The 17801-nt window shown below is 39.3% G+C and overlaps 1 non-coding gene across 1 annotated transcript; it reads right to left on the bottom strand.

Moving 5' to 3' along the window:
- Positions 1-16156: 16156 nt before the first annotated feature.
- On the bottom strand, positions 16157-16228 carry trnap-agg (transfer RNA proline (anticodon AGG)). Its single transcript has one exon. It is a non-coding gene; the product is annotated as a tRNA-Pro (tRNA).
- Between the last annotated feature and the right edge of the window lie 1573 nt (positions 16229-17801).

The raw sequence follows: 17801 nt of genomic DNA, 5'->3' as shown, positions 1-17801 counted from the left end.
ATATTCAAGTGCGACTTTTATACCATATTTTCTCACATGTTAGCTGCCTCCGCATGTAAGTCTTAACTTTGATAAAATTGCCTTGAAATCATTGAATTTGACATTTTTTCTCGTATAAGACGCACCCTGATAGGTTAGTTAACAATTACACTTCTGATATAATGATCAATCACTGCAGGCAGACATCTTATTCAATTATTGACATTTAATTAAAAAATGTGCATCTCTGGTAAAACCAAATAAGGGTAGATACATCAAGACTTCCTCCCGATCTCCAAAGTATCTCCTCGAACAGTAATTTCTCGTACGGCTTTAAAGCCATGAATCAAAACTATTACAAGGTTATTGATTAATCCAACATGTGTAAGCAAAAACAACATCTGTAACTTGAATAACAATTAAGGTATTTAACAATAATAGACAGAGGAATCTAAAATCAAACTTCATTTGAATTTAAACAATCACGCCTTCATTTGGCATAACAATTACAATCACGCCTTCATTTGGCATAACATTTACATGAAGAAGCGCAAAGTGTGTCACTATGTAGGAACACTGTGCGAGTGTTCCTGAAAGTGATTGATATCCATCTGCTGGTAGCAAGAGTCCTTGACGACTCTTCGCTGCAAACCCGGATCAACAGTCCTCGAAGCCAGGGACTGGGTGAGCTGTCAGATGAACAGTCCTTGTGAGAGGACTAGGTGACTGGTTACAACCCCAAGTTCTCTTCGGACAATTGGAAGAATTGTTTAACAAAGAAATGATTAAATACACCCATATATAATAGTATTACAGAATAAACCCAACATTCCGCCGTTTTTATAATATGTATGTTATTAATTATTTTATAGTAATCGCAAAAGGAAATATCAGGTGACTGCAATTATACCCGCCTACTCCTTACTCGCATGGCTGGTCTGAAAAAGAAACATAATCATGTTTGCCCAATTCATCCTCGGAATTACCGTACTCCTGGACTTCACTGCTTTCCCCGGTACATTTAGAATTTGTAGAGGCATTTGCAGTTGTTATAAGTCTACTGGAGCGCAAACAGCGGATAAGACAACACCCATACAGTGTCAAGGTAGTAGCAAATATGGCTACAGAAAACACAACAGATATGGCCAAATCCTTACATTTTTCAAAGGTCTTATCCCACCAGTCTGTCCAAGTGGATAATTCTACTCCAGAATGTTTTTTCATATTGTGGTTTAGGGCCTGCAGGCCACTAATGGCCCTGGTGAGGGACCCATCGGGTGACGTGTTGTTCGGTATGAAGGTGCAACATTGTTCTCCAAACATTTTGCACACACACCCCTGTTGGGGCTACTGGCCAACACTTCAAACACAGGAACACACACTGAGGCAGATAGAATGAACGTTAGGGCCGCGTCTGCAGAGGCGGGGGAGTCAACAATTCAGAGGCCCGAGAGTGTGACTACTGTCCACCTCCTCAAACCTATTTCCCGCCGAAAAGCTGCTTCAATTGTGGTTTTATTAGAGATAAGACCCATAAAAATGGGAGGCGTTAAAACAAATGAAGGAGCTGGAGTAAAAAAAGGTGCAGTGCACATTTTAACCAATAGATTTAAATTAAATTCTATTCTAGTAACTTTTAATACATAATAGTGAAAAGGGTGCAAGATTAAATATAAGAATACAATTCATATTTCACACAAGATATAATCAATCGGTCAGAAATCAAGGTGGAAGAGGATTTGGAAATTTGAAATCGATTTCTGAAAATGCCAATAAGCCCTTTTCAGGGATGCAGGGATAAATTATTGCAAAAAATATCAAATGAATTTTTTGATGAGAATCCAGCAGCAGTATTCCAAATGTGAAACTTGACGTGAAGGAACAAATAATCTCTGAAATGGGGAATTTGGGAGCACTGAGAAGAAAAAAACAATTGTATATCAGCTTACTTGGGTGAGCTGCCATATTGAGTCATGGGAAGTCCTATCTCTCGACAGGGGCGATGGTGGCCTTGGAACGGTACCACTACACAACTTATGGGTTTAAGTTGTTTGTGGAATTTTTTGCACAGCATTCTTAACTTGCGCTCAGCATATCAGTGCACGAAACGGAATTCCAAAGAACCATTGACTTATAGTGATAACAGCACCCAAATTGTGTGAACAAAATAATTGATGGGATTGCAAAAGGTTCCACATTTTGCTATGACATCACTGTGCGTACATAACAGGTTTAACCGGACAACAACATATGAAAATAGTATTTGGTAGACCATACAAAACGTCGATATTCACTGCACGATTGGAACTGGATGATGAGGCTAATCTCATTAACTACATAAAAAGAGAACATTTTTAAGAAATCACATTGAGTTGGGGTGAGCAGAAGGAGACGGTGCTTCTCAGCAGGAAACGGACTTGACCAACGGTGGTGCCAGGAGACTGGGTGCTCAACCTGAAGTATAAAGAAGAAGCACTTGCCGACCCAAAGGGGGAACGTCCAACTTGTTGGTGACCAACCAGCAGACATGAAAATAGCCAAGAGGGGTATATGGATCCACCTTTTGCACTGTAAGAAGGTTTCATCAGTTGAAACGTTTGGGGAGACAGATGAGAAAAACTTTCTGATGAATTCATTGAAACGGCAACCACTCCAATATTGATTGGAAATAATATTGCAGAGAGCAATGCCATAAACCATAGGGAACTCTTTTATATTGCTTTTATTGTCTCCATATGTGTCCAAATGTGAAAGTGATTCAACTGAGACTAAACCTTACAAAGGGTTAAAAAAAATGACCAGACGAGGGTAAATACGATCGGATATAACAGCAACTCCCTCAATCACCATTCTTTGGGGAAAGTGTTTTTACAAAAAAAAAGGGTCCTGCTTGTAAAGAAAAGGAAAAATATTGAAACGGTGTCCATCCTGTTTCGCAAGCAGTGAATGACAAGCCAGTTTTTGTGCTACCTACCTGTTTAAACCTTAAAGGGCATGGTCTGAATCTGGTGCGGTAGATGAGACATTGTGTGCCCATTGTCCAAGACAAATTGCGCCACTGATTGCACGTTTTGGCTTATGGTGGTGAAATTGTTTAAATACATTATATAATTCCTGTCGTAAAAGAAATAGGACTATGTGTTTTGGTTTCACTGTTTAATCAGTATGTTTTAGAGTGGAGGAGATACAATTGGCGGCTCAGAATTTCGGTGGGGCAGCTGGCCTCTCGATGACGTTGAGCCTCATCGAGGGATGGCGTTCTGACTTACGGGATCGTTTGCCAAATCGTAGCAGAAGTTTATTTTTTTGGGTTATGCCAAATGAAAATATGAATAGGGTGAACAACAACCATTACAATGTCAAAAAAACAACAACAAAGAAATTGGATTTGCAATGAAAAATCAGCTGGCAGCCACCAGTCTCATGACTTTCCAGGACTGCAAAGCAGTTGATATGCTTCTGATGGTCGATGTGCTTTTGTTGGGGCAGGGGGCATATGCAATGTTTGAAAATGTTCCACTCTACGACACGTCCTTCACCGAGGTGAAATCAATGGCTGTTTTCAATGGCTTGATGTCCAGGATTATGCAAATTATGAAAGAGTTGAACGAGAATTATTTTGTTCTTCCTTTTCAAGCCAGATATGCAAGTAAGGAAGGGCTGGTAAAGATAGAATATATAGAGTTATTGACAATAAAAAGTCATTTTAATACAGCTCTTAGAATAATAATGCTCGCTCCCAAGTTAACCGAAACAAATTGAAGGTCACTCCTCTTTGCAGCTGGACTTCTCAGAGCTATTGTTCACACCGAGATCTCTTGGGAAGATACAGAGGACTTTCAATTGTTTTGATAAACATCGGCTTCTGAAAGTGTGGTTCACATCAAGCTCTCTTAGGAAGATCCGGAGGACTTACAATTTGTTTTGACTTCTGACAGTGTTGTCCACAGCCCTCCCTCGGGAGGATCTGGCAGACCTTCAATTGTTTTGAGAACTGAGACACATGTGATAGATCTGAAATACAACTTTAGGAGCAGGTTAAGAAAAAGTGAGATCAATTTAATAGGAAAAATATTTATTACCAACTTGCAACAGTGGAGTCCTGTTCAGCGCGATTTTCTTGCAACTCTCTTCGAATGAACAGTAGGTCCGACTTTATCTAGGCAAACAGGGTAATATTTCTAAGACAGCAATGTAGGAAAAAGTTTATGTATAAAAGTTTAGGCTGATATGGTTAGATATTTGCAGGACTAAGTTGTATACATACACAATATTTTTTTATAGCTCACTGAAAATGCCACTGCCTATCTTACATCGCGCGATTCGAACAAACAATTACTAAGCGAGTCTGCCACATCGCACAATGCTAGCAAACATTTGCAAGGCCAGCTAGTTAGCCTATCTCTCATTCCATGATCTTAACAAACAGATGTAAAACCAGTTTGGCCACCTGGCTCGACATAAACAAACAATTATTGAGACAGTTGGCTTAGTCTATCCCACAGCATGTTGTAAATCTTATGTAATAAATAAGCAAGAGAGGCTTTGATTCGACAGAATGATCTGGGACAGAGACGAGTTAGGATCGATTCTCTCTTGCAAGACACCAGTTATGAGTCAGATGCCTGTTTTATTTAAGTGTGCATTTGTGAATGCCTATTGGTGAACCTATCACTCGCCATAAAGAAATACTCTTTTTTTGTGATAAATCTAAAACAGATGAAGTTCAAGGTGCCCCTTTTTGACAAAATCATGGTAAAATATCAGTTATAGTCAACCCTTGGTTTGCTTCCTTTTAGAAAACAAAATCAAAACTAGATAAAGGCAGGGTCATTGGTGCAGTTTATCTTGATCTCAAAAAGGCATTTGACACCATTAACCACCAGACACTGCAAACTAATTTTAATTTCTCACCAAGCACGCTAAATTGGATTGAATCAGACTAACAGAAAAACAGTTTTGGGGGGCACCGGAAGGCTCAGTGCTAGGTCCACTGCTTTTCAGTCTTGAAATAAATGATCTGCCAAACTGTTGTGCTCGGATTGTCACCTCGCAAATGTATGCCGATGTTGCTGTTCTATTTGTCCACATGAAAAAGAAAACATGCTCATCTCTCATCTTATCTTGTCTTCCTCTTATCCCAAGTCGGGTCGCGGGTACAGCAGCTTCAGCACGGAAACCCAGACTTCCCTTTCCTCAGCCACTTCATATAGTTTTTCCTGGTGTATCCCAAGGCGTTCCCGGGCTAGCGGGTAGACATAGTCTCCCCAGCCTCTCCGAGGTCGGCCCCATGGCCCCCTTCCGGTGGGACGTGCCTGTTCAGCTGCGATAGGCTCCAGTACGCTCCGGGACCCTAATGCGGATACATTGCGGTTCAGAAAACGAGATGAGATGAAGTGGAGATTTATTCCTTTCATTTCATCTGTGAGTAAAATGTTTCATTTCATTCTCATTTCTGATACTTTTCCTCTCTTTATTAAAAAAGGCAATACCAGTTTAGAAATAAACGGAAAGACTAGTTTAAAAATTAAAAATGTATTAACATTTCACAAAAAAATATTTATTTTTGCCAGATCCGTTAGACAGGGAATACTCTAAATCGGTGGCCACCCAATCGCAGGCTTTATGGAACCACCGGCAAACACCTTATGCCTGATTTACCTTCCTGCAGGGTAATGTCCGATGGTCTCCCGTTCTCAAGAGTTGGATCACGGATAAGAACCTTAAGGGGAGGTACATCAAGCAACAAGGATTTCCCCTTCACTCCGAATCATCTCCTCGAATAGACATCGAATAGACAGCCTTGATTTCCATACATACAGCTTTTCCAACTGAAAGTCTACATTGATTTACTATATAACAATCTATAAAAGTCGCTGCTGAGTCAATTAAATCAAGTGATTAAAGGCATATTTCTTACCCTTAGTTCCTAATGTAATCAATATTTAATGAATACTCAACATGGACTCACATGGATCTGTAGCAATCTACTGTGTATGTCTTCCTATTTTGTTCAAAACTGTCAACCAAATTCACCTCGCACGCAATTCTAAGGGTCAAAATTAAAATAAAATGTTATAATAACATCTATGTGAATTTTGTAATAAGATTTTGTTATAAAATGAAAATAAGTAGAAAAACACTAGACGGCGTCCATGGTTCGATCCCAAACCGGGGTTGAATAGAAGCGAATGCAGATGAAGTAACCACTGAGCTAAACCAATGCAACAGTGCAGGGTAAAAAATGACTATTTATATAATCTGATTATATGAATACCAGTCAACTTGTACGTTTTATACATATTTTATACGTGTTTTTACCATTTCAAATCATGTAAGCCGTACACCGACTTTTGTACGGGAAAAAAAATATTTAAAAAATCGCCATATTTATTAAAACCGATTTCAACAAGACCATTATCACTAAAATCGAGATAGTCTCACAGGCTGGTAGCCAACGACGCTACTGTCTTAGATTGTTACTATTGTCACGGTATATCAGCAGAAATTATCCTCAATCGTATGTATTTTTTTTTAGCGGTGTACGGCAATATCGATAAAGGATGACATGCGCATGCGTAGATATACATAGAGAAAAAAATATCATGGAACCAAGCATGGAGGAGTCACCTAGTAAGAAACGAAGAACTCAAGGATCGGGTCGACACCAGAAAGAATGGGAGCTACTTCAAGGTGAATATGCTGACTGGATTAAAGCATCGTTAAGAGGCACTTATTATTATTATTTAATTATATAGTAAACCCTTACCCTCCTTTTATATTTTCACAACTTGTATCAAATAACAGTCCACTATCTCAGCATTATATTAATATTGTGATAGGTGCGTACGACTCTTATTGCCATGAATCAAAACAATTTACAAGGTTGTTGATTATTTCATAATGCATAAGAAAAAACAACATTTGTAACTATAATATCAATCAAGGTATTCTACCAATAACAAAACAGGACACTAAAACCAACAACATTTGGATTAAAAACAATCACCCCTTCATTTGACCTAACAATCATATAACAATTACATAAAGAAAGACCGAAGTGTGTCACGAGGTATGGCCACTATGCTGGAAATGGCAGAAACAACATCTTTGTTATAGGCCAGTGACCCTGGCTCCGTTGCAAAAGAAAACAATTGATCTCGAAGCCCCAGATTGGGTGAGTTGCTGTATAAACAATCCTTGGATAAGAAGTCCACGTGAGAGAGGACTTGACGATTGTATATGACCTCGAGCACTTTAGGAATAATAAGAAGAATGATTTAACAAAGAAATGAATTACTACACATATATGTATAAAAGTAATACAGAATAAACCCAACATATTGCTCTGATTTGTCTTTGAGACATCAAAACACAGCAATATGACTTTAATGTAGACTAAAGGCAAGGTCAATCCATTATGAGGATTGAAATTTGGTAATATTTCTCCCATTTCTAAAGCAATACTCAATGATTGGCAGCTATTGCCTGCCAACTTTACTTACTTACTTTAATAAACACATTAATGCGTTAATGGTCTTTTTTTCTGTTTATGTTTCATATGTACTGTTAACGGATGCAGTTTTTTATAAGTATCTTATCTTGTGCTGACCCGACCCATCTGTCAGATTTTTAAAGTCAATGTGGTCCCTGGGCCGAAAAGTTTGCCCACCCCTGCACTAGACAGACGAGCCAGGGGTGCCCATACAATGACACTTTTTTTCTTAAGTGGGTAATCATAATTTGACAAAACCAGGGCTCGTCCAAGAGTTGGTCCTGGGAATCCTGGCACCACTAAACCATGGAACAAAGGGTGCCCATTGCCTCACACTTTTTTTCTCAAGTGGCCAAAAATAGGACTCATCCAGGAGTTGGACCTGGGACCTCTCACAGACTCAAACCCTAAGCGAGAATCATAACACTGGACCAATGAACCAGATTTCCTCATAGACTGAAACTTTTTTCCTCAGGCTTATTACAGCCTCTATGACCCCACCGTAGATCACCATTTGACAAATCAAGGGCTGGACCAGAAGTCGAACCCAGGGACCTCTCACACCCTAAGCGAGAACCATATCACTAGACCAACGAGCCAGGAGTGCCCTACGAGTGACACTTTTTTCTTGCATGGCTTATCTCCCATCTCACCCCATCATAGATCACAATTCGACAAAGCAAGGTGATAGGTTCATTAATAATTATACTTTTCTATAATTATCAATCACTTCAGGCAGATATATTATTCAATTATTATTATAATAATATCATTATAATTTGCATCTTTGGTCAGGAAACCTTATAAGGGTAGATACATGGAGACTTCAAGACTTCCTCCCGATCTCCAAAGCATCTCCTCGAACAGTGATTTCTCGTACGGCTTTAAAGCCATAAATCAAAACAATTACAAGGTTACTGATTAATCCAACTGCATAAGCAAAAACAACATCTGTAACTATAATAACAATTAAGGTTTTTAACAATAATAGAAAGAGGAAACTAAAAACAAACTCCATTTGAATTCAAACAATCACGCCTTCATTTGGCATAACAATTACATAAAGAGGCGCGAAGGGCATCACCATGTAGGAACACTATGCGAGTGTTCCTGGAAGTGATTGATATCCATCTGCTAGTATCAAGAGTCCTTGACGACTCTTCGTTGCAAACCCAGATCAACAGTCCTCGGATGTCAGATAAACAGTCTGTGTGAGAGGACTGTGATTGGGTACAACCCCAAGTTCTCTTCGGACAATTGGAAGAATGCTTCAACAAAGAAATTATTAAATACACACATATATCATAGTATTACAGAATAAACCCAACATTCCGCCGTTTTTAATGATATGTATGTTACTAATTGTTTTATAGTAATCACAAAAGGAAATTTCAGGTGACTGCAATTTTACCCGCCTATTCCTTATTCGCATGGCTGGTCTGAAAAAGAAAACAATCATTTTCGCCCAATTCATCCTCGGAATTCCCGTACTCCTGGACTTCACTGCTTTCCCCGGTACGTTTCATAAGCAGAGAATATAATTTGTGTAATTTAGAATTTGTAGGGGCAATTGCAATAGTTATAAATCGGCTTAGCAAGGAGAACGAGGAGTGGTGAGGGACCCATCGGGTGACGTGTTGTTCGGTATGAAGGTGCAACGTTGTTCTCCAAACATTTTGCACACATGCCCCCTTGCTACGCAAGGATCATATCCACCGCTATGCGATCCTGGAACGCCATCAGACTGGTAGCTTTCAGTTGCTCCTTTATGGCCACGAATCCCTGTTCAGTATAATTTCCAATCTTTGGACATTGTACTGCAGGTAATTTATTCTATCTACATTTTTGTTTGCGGACTGCCATCCTACTGCGATCTGATAAGCTAGCTTATACTCATCTGGTATGCCCCGGGGGATGCCAATCGCATCAATGTATGTTGGATCTCCTTCCCTTCATGCCGCTCGACAATGTCCACACCAGATTTCTGAGCAGCCAATTGTATTTCCTCCACTGTAGATGGAAAAGCAGACGCTGGTAAGAGCAGTGAGACCAAAGCACTTAGTCCTGCCACGTTTCGACAGGAGTTGTATAATTTATCTCCACCACACGACCACCATAGGTCAGGACGTGGTATCGGGTGCAGTTTGTTTTAGAACACCGACACACCACGTCTCATTTCTCTCTCCCAGCTTCAGACCATGCCCTGTAAGGTTTAAGCAGGTAAAATGATTCAACTGTAGAAAAATTGACTTCTCATTTAATGCGTAACAGGATAGACACTGTTTCAATATTTTTCTGTCCAAGTAGGACACGTATTTCATTTGTAAAAACACTTTCCCCAAAGAATGGTGATTGAGTGAGTTGTTATATCCAATCGTATTTCCTTGTCTGGTAGTTTGTTTTAGCCCTTTGTAAGATGGTTTAGTCTCAATTGAAACCCTTTCACCTTTTGCATATGGAGACGTCAAAGCCAATATAAAAGAGTTCCCTATAGTTTCATGGTATTGCTTGCTGAAAAATAATCTTTCCTGCAACTTATTAAGTAAAAAATCTTATCTTACCCGTCCTCTCAAAGTTTCAACTGAGACCACCCTGTTACAAAAGTAGCTCCACAAAGTGCTGGCGCCTGTTCTTTACACTCCATTAACATCACCCAATTATCCCCCGTTTGGGAAATCCCTGTTTCAGAAATACATTTCACAAGTTAATATGTCAGTCCAAGGTTTCCAATCTTGACCAATTTCTGCAACAATGTGTGAAGTTGCTTAAAACAGGAGTCTTAATAATATGTGCATTTCTAAAGAACATCCTGTCTATAATCTGTCTTAATATTATGCTTTTCCATGATGCCTATAATCTCGTCTCAACACGTCTCAGTGTTCAACTGTTGTACTTTTCCAGGATTTCTATAATCTCAACTACTGTACTTTTCCATGACATCATGCTGAAACTTAATAATAGCAACATTCACCTTGGGAAAATAAGAGAGTTCCTCGGAGCCGAGCACGAGTTATCACCTCACGCCTCAGACCTCTCCCAGCAACCGGTTCCTTTAAAATGTAGCACAGTCTCATGCCTGTCTGTAACTTCAGACCCAACAATATCAGAAGATATTGGCAGTGGTGGGATTGGAACCCACACCTTAGACCGCTCGGCCACACTACCTTAGATGAATCTATAAAAGTTTACCACAAACCTAATAGCAATCTATCCCAGATCTCTCAGGGTGCAGTGGGACACCCGGCTGACTTGCAGGCAGGCGTGGCATCAATTCCCAATAGTGGCGGTATGTTTGTGAGTGCAAATGGTTGTTTGTGCCCAACAGCTTACTGGTGTTGTCTGCCTTTTGCTTGAAGCCTGGTGGGATAGACTCCAGCAACGCCCGTAACACTTGCTAGGATGTGTAGTATAGAATATGAATGAATGAAATTTACATTACATTAGCGTGCCCAACTCCAGCCCTCAAGGGCCACTATCAAAATTGTTTTTCATGACTCCCTCCATCAACACGCCTGAATCAAATAATTGGGATCGTTATAAAGCTTCTGGACAGCTGCCTGATGAGTTCACCATTTCATCTTTTTTTCCAAATCATACAAAACAATTTAGTTACACACTATTTTGAAGCATAACCCCAACATTTTGGCATCAGAGATTTAGCAGCAAAAATCTTAAATCGTTTAAAAAAGACAATTGCACATATGTCAAGCAAGCAAAAATATAGGCTCCTTTTCAATATCAAAATGCTAATTCTGAACTTATTTTACAATACAGTTTCTGACATGAATCTTATCAGACTAACTAAACAGGTTAGATGACATCTATATATGTAAACAACTGCAAACATTGTAGTGTAGGGCATATGTTTGTACATTAATAGAAAGTTTTAATTTGAAAAGATACACACGGGTAGTATGCTTGTAACAGCTTTTTGACATAAAATCGTAAATGCCACCCACAATGGCAGAAAAAATGGACATTAAGAAAGGGCGTTCAACTTCAAACCTAACAAGCCTGTTACAGCCAGGAAAAGGGTGGTCCGCCACTTTCAGTGCGCTAACTATGAGAGCTACCAAGCTGTATTTGGAGTGAGCTGCAGAAGTAAATATATTGGTGTGTTGATTGAAAGCCATTTTCAAGACGGACTATGCCAGAAACAAGACAGGACAGGCTCGTCCTTCATCCTTAGCTTCAATTGCAATAGAAATTAAGGAAGAAAGAAAAGAGGATGAATATTGGGTACAGTTGAAAAGGATTTTTGGTGAGTAAAATAGGGCTATATTACTAAATAATATTTCCATTGAGGGCCTGGTTCTGATATTGGAAAAGCTCCAGTGTTTGTATTTAATCACTAAATCCTGCTAGGAAGTGGATTTTACCCCATTTTAGTGCAATTTTTGCCATTTCGCCATTGACGTCCAACACAGTCTTTTCCCGGGGAAATCTCTCCGCATTGATTATTTTTTATGTCTCGCAGCTGTAACTGCAGTCAAGGTTTTATAGCCATGAAATTGTTTTTGAGGGTTGGATTGATTTGTTGAAGGCCCAACAAGAAAATGCACGGACCACCACTGCAGTACAGTCAGTTCCATTCTTAGCCGAGGAAGATCGAAAAGTGTTCCGTGGCTTTGCGTTAAGTTTTATGTTCTGTAGTATTGAAACAAAGCACATCTGAATGCTCAAAAATGCCAATTATTGTGCGAAGTAAAAACAAAATTCAAATTATCCAGACATGCTTTAAATCCATCAACACACCGCACAGACTCCTCGTCGTACTGTTATGATGCTCCAGAATGTGATAAAAAAGTTCCTTTAGAGCAGCTCTCTTCTTAAACACCGTATTGACCACTCTGGATGCAGACTGCCACCGTGTTGGTGCCACACGAGGCAGACGCCGCTGGCAGATTTCTTCCAGCAACTGTCGGTTTGATTTTGAAAAAAATGCAGCAAAGCCATTCAGGTGAGCAAATAATATCTTGCATTCTTTAAGCTTTTAGGCCCCCTGAGTCAGTACTAAATTGAGCCAGTGGGGATAGCAATCTATGAATGAAGCTAACTGTGCTCCCTCCATAACTTTAGCCTGCACTCCATTTAACCCAGAAGACATGACCGCGGCACCGTCATAACACTGTGCCACAGACATTCGTTTTCCACCAAAAATTGGATGATAAGACCTGCAAAGTCATTGGCTTGATTCCCACTGGTAACATCTTCAAATCTGACGAACCGCTCCTTGACACCTCTGCCCGTGACATAAGTCAGAACCGGTGCAAGCTGCACAGCGTTACTCGCGTCTGTCGTCTCATCCACCATAACAGTGACAAACGGTGCTTTATCAGCTTCCCTTTTGATCTCTTTGCTCATCACTTCAGCAATAGCAGTGATCAGGTCATTTTGTATTTTGATCGACGTCCCATTAACATAGTATTAGTGGACAGGTTGTAAATCTGTGTTTCTCTCAGCAATGAAAGAAAGCTCTACATAATTCCCTTTGTTTGGGGATGCAGCACTTTCATCGTGTCCCTGAAATGAATGTTCCTGCTTACCCCAAAAAAATGACAGTCAATCAGTCTTTTTAAAATGTCCCTATTTTTCTTCACCTTTTTGTTGTGGAGCTGTTTCCCTGTGCATTTGTTCGCTGAGCTGTAACTCCACTCTGGTTTCCCCAAAGGTTTTGGAGAGCACCGTTTCTTGTAAGTGTCCGGCAGTGCTTTGGTGTCTCATTGCTGCCTTGGTTAGGCAAGTCAAATCTACAAATCCAGTGTTGCCCCAAACACAAATTCAATCTGTGGCAAATAATAAGCACTCCCAGCAATACAATTTGCAGTGTTCCTCCAAATCTGTAAGCCTGGGGTACCGTTCGTAGCTAGTGGACTGGATGTGGCGGACAAACCCTTTTCCCATTTGTGACAGGCTTGCAAGCTTTGGAGTTGTCCGACCATTCTTAATGATGTCTAGCTATTCTTGAAAAGTCCGACTTGAAAATGTCTTTGACAGTAAATCTGCATCCAAATCCATTACGAGATCATCTTCACTCTTGAAAAGCTCACCAGATAACCAGGTGACATCTTCCTCCTTTTTGGTGTGAGATTGAACTTCCCTCTTTTGCTGTTGAGGTGGCTCTGCTTCCTCTTTTAATTGGGGCCATAGAGAGGTGATTGCAGAGTCCGCCCCTCCACTGGCCCTGCCCAGATCCTCTTCTATCTTAAAAGACTCCTCACCAGTTGACCAGGTGACATTTTCTTCCTCCATTTTTATTTCAAGTTGCTCTTCTTTCTTTTGGTCTGGAGGAAACTCGGGCTCCTCCCCTTCGAATTGGGGGTGCTGATTTCTAAAACTTGCAAAGACACAAAGATAAATTATATAGTCATACTTCTGACAAAATTAATTGGCTCCAGAACTTTTTTCGTAACTTGAAAATTTTGTAAAAAGAGGTGTACTATACATATATAAATTCTCAAATTTTTTACACGGTCCTCACACAACTGCTAACTAAACCCTTTAGAATTGGTAGTAGCGTTCCAATTTTGTATTAAAGATGTGAGCAAACAAGTGATGAGAGAAATGAGGAAATGGTTTATTAATGTTTAATAAAAAAAAAAAACATGTGAAAATGTGTCCTGCACCTCTGAATTAGTTCCCTCGGCGGCCGTTAATATGTAAGACGTAATACTCGTGTTCGTCTGCCAGATGGCGGCAAGAGCATTTCCTACCAGGGCCAAAAGCTGTCCACTTGTACTACATTTTACACTTTGACCTGTGCCCTGTGCCTGTATGTGAATATATGTGCCACGTTGCATTTGTATGGTATTTAATCGCTTAATAGGCGGAATTGCTGTCATTAATAAGGGGTGCATTTAGTTGAGGTGGACAGGTATGTAAGAATCTTGAAACATGGACAGTGGTAGTTGTGAGACAGAACATTGAATTGAACGCTTTTATTGTGATTATAGAAGATAGAATGAGAGCGATGAAATGAAAGCCTAGTAGAGGGTAGATATGTTCTAAAGTGAGAATCAATGCATCCACGACAATATATATAATATAAATGAACATATAAGGAAATTAATTTTGCACAATTCCGTAACCTGGATCTTCTTAGTTCGTATAACTCGAGTTACTCATTTGCATATAATAATTTTATAACCTGAACATGTCATACCTAGAGGCGTTCGTAAGTAGAGGTATGACTTTTATAAACTGTCAATCCAACTAGAAATCCTTCAGTTTAGACTGGGACCAATGTTCCCTCTAATTACCCGTTGGTCTGGGCAGAAAGAGCAAGCCAGAGGCAGTGTAGGACATTTGTGTGCATCATTTTTGGAATATTTTGAAGGGAATACGCAGAACAACAGCAAACATCCCATCAATAGCTAACGTGCCTTTGGAGGCGTGGAAAACATCTAACCCGGCCAGAACGAAGGTAAAGAAAAAGATTTAAAAAAAATAGAATTCAGTTTTGTGTAAAGTTAGGTTAAACGTATGTTTAAGTGTGTCTGTATCTATTAATCCAAGTTTATTCAAATTTGTTTGTTCCGTTTACCAGTGCATTGTTGTGAAATTCAAATCTAAAAATTAATATTTTTTGGTTCTGTCCACTCTTATTTGTTTTTCGTGTTTTACACCCCTCTATCTTTTTTTTAAATTACATTTGAATATTTCATAATACATTCCTTTTTACTTTAGTTTGGCCTTTATACTTTTTACTTTAATGATGAGTGATGGTTATCTTAATTCTTTAGTCCTTTTTTTTTGTTCATGTTTAACATGTTCTGTTAACGGATGCAGTTTTTTTATATGTATCATATCTTGTGCTGACCCGAGAAATTTGAGATACTAGGAAAATTCGGAACAATTTTTTTTCCTTGAGATACGAGACAAATTTGAGGTACGAGCACAACAGATGGTTTCCGATTGTGAGTCGGTGGAAAATTAGAACGATAAAGAGGTTTTTCTGTTGTAACATCCTGTTTTATTTTTTTTTTCAGGATGTAACGGATAAATTTGTATTTTGTTCATTTTTATGGGAAGAATTGACTTGAGATACAAGTAAATTGACATACTAGCTCAATGCCGCAGTAAGCTCGTATCTGAAGATAATACTATTTTGCCCCCAAGATGGCGCTGTCACCCGGAAGCCACTGGCAATAGCTCTGTCCACTTTTATTTGTTTTTCGTGTTTTAAAGCCCCTCTCTTTTTTTTAAATTACATTTGAATATTTCTTAATACATTCCTTTTTACTTTACTTTGTACTTTAATGATGAGTGATGAGTATGGTAATATTTCAGTCCTTTTTTTCTGTTTATGTTTAACATGTTCTGTTAACGGATGCAGTTTTTTATATGTATCATATCTTGTGCTGACCCGACCGATCTGTCAAATTTTGAAAGTCGATGTGGCCCCCGGGCCGAAAGGTTTTCCCACCTCTGCACTAGACAGACGAGCCAGGGGCGCCCATACAGTAACACTTTTTTCCTTAGTTGGCTATTGTCCCATATTACCCCATTATAGATCATAATTTGACAAAACCAGGACTCGTCCGTGTGTAGGATCTCTTACACCCAAAGCGAGAATCATATCACTAGACTAATGAGCCAGGGGTGCCCATTTGCTTACACTTTTTTTCAAGTGGCCAATGTGCCATATTACCCCCCATAATAGATCACAATTGGATAAAATTCAAGCTCGTCCGGGAGTTGGACCCGGGACCTCTCGCACCCTAAGCGAGAATCATACCACTAGACCAACGAGCCAGGGATGCCTCAGACAAATATTTTCACAGGTACCTCATGTTCCATATCACCCCATCATAGATCACAATTCGACATAGCAAAATAGAGAGAACTCGGGATCGTATCAAGTCACCGAGTTCTCGTTCCAAGCTTCAATTTTTTGTTTTGTCATTTATTTCAAATATTAACAACAACAAGTGTTTAATTGCATTCTAGTTTCATAAACATACTAGGGAGCAGGTTATCAACAAAAAGAAAATGCAGTATCAGTTAAAAAAAACAACTGGACAAGACAGGTAAAAGAAAGTGAAAAAATTGAAAAGTACATCTAAATATGAGAAAAGAAATTCTTATCCTTAGTGTTGGACAGCATTCTGTAATCCTATTATATATGTGTGTATTTAACCATTTTTGTATGAAAGCTTCTTCATTTTCTGAGGAGAACTTGCGATCGTAACAAGTCACTGAGACCTCGTTCCAAGGACCGTTTACTGGACTTCTACCCAAAGAATGCAGATCTGGAAGGACGCTTAAGAACATGCCAATGCAGCCGATGGCTATCTAAGCAACGTTTGTGACTACTCGCATATTGTAGGGAATCCGACTTTTTGACAAAGTCATAAACAATTTATATTTTTACACTGTAGTATTTTTTAGATCCAGAATTTAAAAGTAAAAATCCTGGAAATGTCATCTCGCACCTCATTTCTGAACCAATATATCCTCAGTAGGATCTCGGAACCCCTGCCTTCTCGAGCCAATCCCAGCTGCCTACGAGCCATAACCAGTCGAATCAACCTACCATGCATGTTTTTGGAATGTGGGATGTAATTGGAGTAACCCAGGACCCCAGAGATGTGAAGCCAACGCACTAAACACTCATACCACTAGGCCACACAACTGGAAATGTGTGCACTTAATCTAATAATCCTACACCTAAAACACATAAATCTCTGAATTATTTAACATTGTTACACAGTTGATATGCAAAAAGAAGTCTCATAAAAAAATCATTATGATTAACACAAAGCTTGAGGCACACTCAGTGGCACAGTGGTGTGCAAACGTGACAATCTTATTAGTGTGTTTGGGACTCAGCTCTCTCACCAATGGTTTTGCATTTTATCTTCCAGGTTAGTGAAGAGCCAATAAAACTAGGAACAAAAGACGAGTGCAAGGCCCATGATTTGTTAGCAGTGGTGGGATTTGAACCCACACCTCGTGAGAGACTAGAGCCCACATCCAGCACCTTGGACTGCTCGGCCACACTACCCCCAATGGCAAGGGATGGGGGATTGGGCATCAGTAAATTGTAAATGAACCTTAAACATCCTTATATATAAATATTGAAATATTTTATTTTTGCATTATTTGTCTTTTAAAATTTTGTAAAATGATGCAATTACTAATTCTAATTGAATATTTTGTTTTCAAATTTTGTAAGAAAAATGTAATTTCTAATTTTTATTTAATATCTTTCATTATTATCATTTATTTCATTAAAAAAAAAACGCCAAGCTCTGAAGCCGCGATGGTGGAAACGCGAAGTAGCAAGGTCCCAATGTAATTTCATGAGTCTATAATCCAAACTTCA

Source organism: Stigmatopora nigra, chromosome 20 (genome assembly GCF_051989575.1).
Source record: "Stigmatopora nigra isolate UIUO_SnigA chromosome 20, RoL_Snig_1.1, whole genome shotgun sequence".
Classification (NCBI taxonomy): domain Eukaryota; kingdom Metazoa; phylum Chordata; class Actinopteri; order Syngnathiformes; family Syngnathidae; genus Stigmatopora; species Stigmatopora nigra.
Note: the sequence above shows the minus strand (reverse complement) of the source record. Positions and strands in the feature narration are given on the sequence as shown.